The sequence below is a fragment of the Fukomys damarensis genome, unplaced genomic scaffold (assembly GCF_012274545.1).
Source record: "Fukomys damarensis isolate Sample0158 unplaced genomic scaffold, DMR_v1.0_HiC HiC_scaffold_12, whole genome shotgun sequence".
NCBI lineage: Eukaryota > Metazoa > Chordata > Mammalia > Rodentia > Bathyergidae > Fukomys > Fukomys damarensis.
The window spans coordinates 33,838,354-33,846,386 of NW_022900924.1; positions in this window are offsets into that span (position 1 = coordinate 33,838,354).

Here is an 8,033-nt window from a genome sequence, read left to right on the forward strand (position 1 = left end):
ATATATTACATTCTTCTCCTTCTTTGTTGATGACTCTCTGATTCTCCCCAAGAATTGTCTCTCCTCTGCCATGCCCCTCTGTCTTGACGAAGAAAGACTAAAAAAGGAGAAAAAAAAATTTCCCCAACATAAGCAATACAGCTGTTGTTCTTTGTTCTGATACAGATAAAATCAGCAACTTTGTCCCTGTGAGTAAAGGTTTTTTTTTGTTTGTTTTTTGTGTTTTGGTACTGGGGATTGAACTTGGGACCTTGAGCTTACAGTGCAGGCCACAGAACCACTGAGCTAAATCCCCAGCCCCGTAATAAAGTTTTATAACCCCCTGTTCTCATAACATCCTGTTTTTACCCAACTAAGACCATTGGGATATGTTAAGTTGCAAAACTGTCACATCTTAACAAACTGCATTTGTTCTGTTAGCCCACTCTCAAGTTACTTGCCACTAGGTAGGCCGACTTCCTTGTACCAAATGTATAAAAACTGGAGCTTTTTCTTTGTTCCAGGCTCAGCCTTTGGATGCAAGTTCATTGGGCCAATATGCATGTAAGATCCTGGGATAAAATCCTCCTTTCATCCATAAGTCTCTCTGGTATTTTAAAATTCCACAATATTGGAACTAGTTGACTATAGACTGAAACTTTTTCAAACTGTGAACCAAAATAAACCTTTCCTTCTTTAACTTGTAGATGTCAGGCATTTAGTTCATGAAATGAAAAAGTAACTAAGATACTGTTCCTCAATTCTTAAAACCAAACTATATTTTAGTTTACATAGTTTTTGGATGTGACTTTCTTGTACAATTGTTTCCCCTGCTGGTTCGTACTGCCTTTCTTCTTCTATATAACTCCCACCATCTTCTAAAGTAGTGTTCAGTAGAAGAATTTTAACCTAGTCTTTTCACCCCCCTCCCCTTTCCTACCCGCCTTCCTACCTCTGACCCTGAGTTTGGGACCCCTGTGGATTTTTGCAATTAAGATTATCTGTTTCTTTTTTGTCAATCTTCTTCCTTCTACGAACTCTGGTTTTCTGATTACTCATTTGGAAGCTTCCATTTTCAGCAGGTCTCATCTTTTAGAAATATGTTAGAATAATCTCTCTTTACTGTTTCCTTCTGCTTACTTTTATTAGATTTCTTCGTTCACGTAGTGTGTGTTGATTACAAAGAGTAATGGGTTTCATTGTGACATTGTCATGCATGTATATAACATACTTTACTCATATTATCCATTCTTCCCTGATTTCCTTCTTCTTCTCTAACAGTCACTCTTCTATTTTCATGTCATCTTTTGAAAATGTTTTTTCTACATTCCACATATGAGAGAAAACATGGTACGTATCTTCTGAGTCCGGCTTATTTTGCTTGATGTGATGGTCTCTAGTTCCATACATTTTCTTGCAATTGGTGTAATTTTAGTCTTCTTTTGGGCTGAATGTACTCCATTGTGCATATGTGGCACATTTTCTTTATCCATTCATAGGCACCCAGGCTGATGTTATAACTTACTTACTCGGAACTGTGCTGTGATAAACAAAGTTATGCCGTTACCTCTATACTATGCTGATTTTTAACTCCTTTGCGTAATTCTGCGGAGTTATAGCTGTATTGTATGGTAGTTCTAACTTCAGGGTTTTTGTTTATGTGTTAGCTTTTTTTTGAGACAGGATCTTACAGTGTGACCTACACTGGTCTCAGAAACTGTGGCAAATTTACTGTCTCAGCCTCCTGGGTGCTGGGATTACAAACATGTGCCACCATGCTTGATGGTAATTTTAGTTTTTTGAAGAACCTCTATACTGATTTTCATAGTGGCTGTACTAATTTATATTTCTACCAGTAGTATATAAAGTTTCCTTCTCCCCCAGTCTTTACTGGCAATATTACTCTTTATTGGATTTATTAGGTGATCATTAGTGTTCACACTATTTTTGGAGGTAAAAATCCTACATGGTCCACATTCTAAATAATCAAAATATTTCACGTGCACACAGGCATGGACACGAGCATGTGCATGCACAAACACAATCTTAGATATGTATAAGTAGTATTATCAAGTAGAAATAGTCCTTGTTCCTTTAAAACTAAATGACTTTGATGTAGATAACTTATTTAGAAATACTTAGAAATGAAAGAAAATGATTTTAGAACTTTATTCTCCACCTCCCACCGCCACCCCAGGCTAATAATAAAGAAAAAACTTTGTTGTCAGAGCTACCCTTAATTAGACTCCTCTATCAGCTTAATTCCTAAGATAGCACAATAATAATAGACACTCATATTGATGTCCTTAAGGGATTACAAGACCCTGATAGTTTCATAATTATCAGAACACAGTTAAATTATGTTCAGGATGAATCCTACTGTAAGTTAGTGTAAGCTAAGTTTATAAGCATTTATGATAAATGTATCTGTTGTCCCACAAAATTACCAGGAAAGCATGAGGTGGTATACAGAAGTACAGCACAAGATAAAAGAAAACAATGAGGAAGAGCGGGAGCTGCAAGATGAAGCTAGGAATGAGGTTTGTACTCAGAGCACCTTCTGCCTACAGAGTGGTACATTCGTAAGAAATGAACCACATATTATATTCTGAGCAGCTAGAGGCTGAGCAAAAGCCAGTTCTACAGGCAGCAGAACCAGTTGCTTGGTTCATGGTGCCCGAAACACAAAAATAATTTGCTGTGGAGAAGGGGAACGATTGCAGGAACAGACGGGCAAGTTACTTCCCATGAGCTCTGGTAGAGAAGCTATGCTTAATGCAGGTGATCATGTGCTCCATAACTTCGTTACAGCAAACATAACAGTGTGACGCATGTGGGAATTTCAGGAATACCAGCAAGTAGAACTCCACAGGGTAGAATTATAAGCAAATTTATTCTCATTCTTTCTATATCACAATCTCTAACCATTTCTTGCCTGTGAGATTTAACCCTGGGGTTTTCTTATTTTCAAAAAACAAAATGTTTCCATTCACTTGTAATCACTAGGGTAGTTTCCTTTTAGTCATTACTATTCAGTCTACTGAGGTAATCAAAACTCAGAACTCCATTTGAAGTTAAACCTTATCCTACCTCAGGTTAAGTTGGAAATCTGTGGTGTTAAAGGAGGGCACAGTCTGGCATTTTCCTTCTTTCTGGGTCTTGTAATTTAATTTCTCTCCTTCCCTACACCCTTTCTTTCTACCTCTTTGTCACAGATTTCTCTGAAGAAACCAGTTGGCTAGAGGTACAGCTCTTCTCTATTGGGCAAGTTTGCGTACTGCCCACTGAGCCAGGGGTTCTTCTGCTTCTGGTGGTGTATTTTTCCGGATTCATCAGGATCCAGCTCACTGTGCTCATCACATTCTAAAAATCTGCTCTCAAGTTTTCTGAATGTTCTCCTGAAAGGCCTTTCTCCAAGCCTTAGCTAAGTGGGAATCATCCTTCCTTCTGGATGGAGGAAGGAGAGAAGATTTCGTGACATTGTGGAACACCATCTTCCAATTTTCTTTCTTGGTTTCTTCTACAAATCTTTTTATACCCCTCTCATGATCTGAGCTAAAGATTGAGAAACCAGTCTTCTGACACCTGCTTTGCAAGTGTCCTCTAACTCACTGTTCTGGTGACCTCCACTAAAATGGAGATAAAAAATGTCCTGTTATAATTTTAGTAAAGCCTTGCAATATCAGAGCACAGGAAATATTAAATGCTTTTCTGCTTGGAGGCTCAAAACAGTATATTTCATGTGTTAAAAATATGAATTGATTACATTTTAGTATATTGATTTATTTTCTGAAAACTGTAAAATTGATGCATATTTATTTTAGATTAGATTTGAAGCATCAATGAATGAAAAGAAAAAATTAAATTAAATTACTGTATATCCCCTTTTAGAAATAGTCACTATTAACCTTGATTTATATCTTTTTATTTTAATCTAGATATCCCTTGCCACTGGAATTTCACTACTCAAATATTGTTTTTAGGACATACACAAAGTTTTCCCCCCAAATTCACTATCTGAAAGGGAAACTTGTTATAACAAATTCACACTATCACAGCAGTAAAACAAGTGTGTGCACAAATTCTGGGGTGAAAATAGAGAACATGCTACAGTTGATTCTCAGTTTTTCTTTCGATAATTCTGAATCTTGTCCTTGTACAGTTTCAACATGTTGGGCATTATCTCATGACAACCCCCACAATATTATATTAACATGTCTTCTAAAAATGCTGAAAGCCCTATAAACGAAGTACATGAGCCCTGGAATTCCAAAAAACTATTGACAAAAGTAACTGAACTAGCACAGCGCATTTTCAATGTTGATGGAATTGTGTTATCTTGGAAACAGATGCCACCTTCGTGTTCTTTTCAGAAATGGAGACAAAAGTGCCACAACATAAAGCATCCAAAATAGGCTCAACACTGCTTTTAAGCGAATGTGAATTTAAGCTAAAACCTCTGCTGGTGGGCAGCACTTCAAAAGCACAGCACATTCTAGGGACTACTGAAGAATGAATTGCCTGTTACGTGATATTTGACTCATTAAGATCGGGTGGCCGACGCAGTGCTCAGTGATTACCTAAGGAACTGTTTCTATTCATCAAAGAGCAGACAAGGGTGGAAAACTTGCAAGCAAGGCTCTTTTGATAATACGCTGGGATCCCAGATGTCCTTCTAGTGCTGACAATTATGCAGATAATGTGACACGGTCTTTTTGTCTCCCGGCATTGTGTCAGTATTGTAGCTTCTGGACTTATGAGACACTGCAGCCTTCAAGGAATATTGTTTGCAGATGGTGATGCCGAAAGTGGCGCTTATATGCTGAAATATAGTCTGATGGTGCAGGCAACACTGCTCCATAAAGGATTTATGGGAGAGTTTTGACATTCAGAAGGTCCTCAGATTTATCAACTGGAGTTGGCATGTATCATAACAAACAATGAATGGACTGTAGCAGAAACTCATTCTACCATTTGTTGCTGACTTCCAAGGTTTCGAGAAAGTGATTAACACAAAGTAAAAATCTTAAATCTTGTGAAGAGGCTAGATTTAGTGAAGTGGATGGTACAAAGAATTCACGGACAAGGGACTTGTTCAGTTGGATGTTCATTCTAGGTCCTAGGAAATGAAAGAAGAGAAGCCATAAGTCCCCACTGCCAGATCTTTAAAATGTTTTGAATTATGCAGATGAAATGACTGCTCCATTTTGGTTTTGCTGTGGTCCATTTTTTAAAAACCATTTTAGATTATGATTTATAGCCATCTACTTCTAGAGTATCAAGCAGCAAAAGGAGAGGACTGTTTATAAGATCCTTGGAATTCACCAAAGCTGAACTGCAGGCCTTTGCTGTTTAACTTGATTCCTGCTTGTTCCCTCCCACACTATTCTATTGCCCTGGGCAGCATCAGTGCCTACCTGATTGCAGCCTCCATCTTTCCCTGATTTTGCTTAATGGTTTTTAAAAAATTTCCATGTTTGTTTATTTTTAATTAAGTGGTATTTGTATTCATTATGTAACTTTAAAATCCAAGGTAGTTTAAAATTTATATTGAAGTATATATTTGTTGTATTGCATAAGGGAAACTGATTTCTCCTGGATACTATACTATGTTGTCACATATTACATGAAAACGTACCCACTAAAATCTTAAAGAGTATGAAATAGTTATGTAGTTGTTGTTTATATAATGCATTTATGAAGAAATCACTGGGTCCTTACTATAGGTATTTAAGAGTATTTAATTGTTGAATATATCTTAAGATTTTTGATGGGCTTAAAATAGAAAATATTTTTTCATATTGAGGATATACTCCTAAGTGAAATAAATAAGTCGTGTAAATAGCGAATAGTTTCTCTCGTGTGAAAAACTATAATAGTACATAAGATCCTAATGCGATATCTGACAATGTGAAATAGGAAGAAAAGGGTTAAAGGTGTAGGCGAAGTGGGAAAGGTAGGGGAAAGGTAATAAAGGAAAAGAAAAATATGAGAAAATGAAAAAATGGGAATAAAGTGTTTGTAAATTAGGAGAGGAGGGGTGAAAGGAGGGCAGGGACAAGGGGAAACAATGAGAACCAAGACCTGTCATGTAAAGGTACAAGATCCCAATAATGAATGCAACTGTATTGTATACCTAAAATGTACCAATAAACTCCAGAGAAAAAAAAAGAAAATATTTTTTCCCATTTAAAATGACAGAATATATACAACTTTCTCTCCAATTACCTCCATATTTGTTACTCAACATTTCAAACCAGGAAACTATTAGATTCAAATAGCAAGAAATGCCAGTATATGAATTTACTTTTCTTTTTTTATAAAAATGGAATATATTCTTATTGATGTATATGATACATATTAATGTTTATATTGCCCTGTTTGTGTATTGGATAAGCCACACATCAGAATGCCTGCAGTGCCCATAGCTTTTTTTCTAAAGGCTTCCTGTTCATGGATTTTTGCTGAAAGAGCAAGACCATATAATCTCTTATAAGTAAGGAGGTGTTTCTTATCACCTGACTACACTTTTCTGGTCACAAATGATTGGAGCAGAGGGAGGAATTTAATTCAGGGATTACAGACTCAAGAGGCTAGGAAAGTAGCATAATATAAGTAAGCAGGCAGATATAAGAGACATTGGGGTGTATGGGAGACTACGAACCACTGAAAACAGTATGATTTGTCTTAAGGAGGCCAATATTTAGCTTTTGACAACTGTTGAATCTTTGGGTTTTCAAGAAATCAAAGTAGTTCTTATTTTTAAATGAAATTTTCTGATCTCCCCATTGTGTAGGCCAACAAAGTGCAGGTCAAACATATCATGTCTAAGAGTCAGATTTTTTTTACATGTGGCTTATTTTCAACTTCTGGAAAGTAAATGTGTAGATGTTCAGATGACCTATGGCCTCAGAGATGGCCAGCCACAAAGACTTGTCCAATCAGGGTTGATGTGGATGGGTACCATGGAGTGATGATGTTTTAGGAATTTACACAATATCAGTGATAATGGGAGCAGAAATTAACCTAATCTCATGGAGAAGGCTAGCTGGAAGAAAATAAACTAATAGATGCCAAGGGTAGGGAAAAAAACTCAATTTTTAGAAGCTAAATAGTACAGAGTAGAGAGGAAGGTAGTTGGTTAGTACAAGCAGTAGAAGCAATTTGTTACATAGTAGCTGAGTTGTGGGAGAGTCAGGGTTAGCAAATTCATCATAATGACAGGCAGACAAATATTCTGGTCCTTAAGTGGATAGGTCCCAAATGACTCTCTAGTTCTTTTAATGGCAGTAATAATTGTGTTTCTTCTGAAACTTTTTTTTTTTTGAGACAGGGTTTCACTATGTAGTTGAGACTGCTGTGGAGCTCACTAGGTAGCCCAGGCTGGTCTCGAACTCGCAGTGATCCTCCTACCTCAGCCTTCTGGGTGCTGGGTTTATAGGCAAGCACCACCACACCCGGCTGAAACTTCTTTTTTTTTTTGGTACAGGGGATCAAACTTGGCCCCTCATGCTTGCAAGGCAGGCAGCAGAAACACTGAGCGAAACCCCTGGCCCTCAACTTCTAAATAACTGTATCAAATTTTGTCATTAAAGCCTTCTCACATTCACTATAATGTACATGATCAGTTCCTTGATACAGCAGATTCTCGAAGAATATGTAGGCATTCTAAGACTTCTCATATATATCGACAAATTGCTGTCTAAAAAAATTTTAGGGGTTTCCATCTCCTACTAGCAATGAATAAGAATGTCAGAACCTCACTCATTTGCAGTTCTAAGTATTACTTTTCATTTTAAGTTTTACTAATATTGTATTTGCGATAAAAAATGCTGACTCGTTCATTCCATTCTCGATATGTGTTATCAATACTCCTTCTCCAGACATTCCAGGTCTTGGGCCATTGTGATGTGTCTTCCAGAGAGGTGTTTGGAGCTTCATCCTTCTCAGGGTGCCTACCTAAGGAGTGACACTGTCTATCCCTCTTCTACTTTCAACAGCTCTTATCCAGAAACACAGTATTTCTTTTCTTGCTTTTTTTTTTTTTTTTTTGT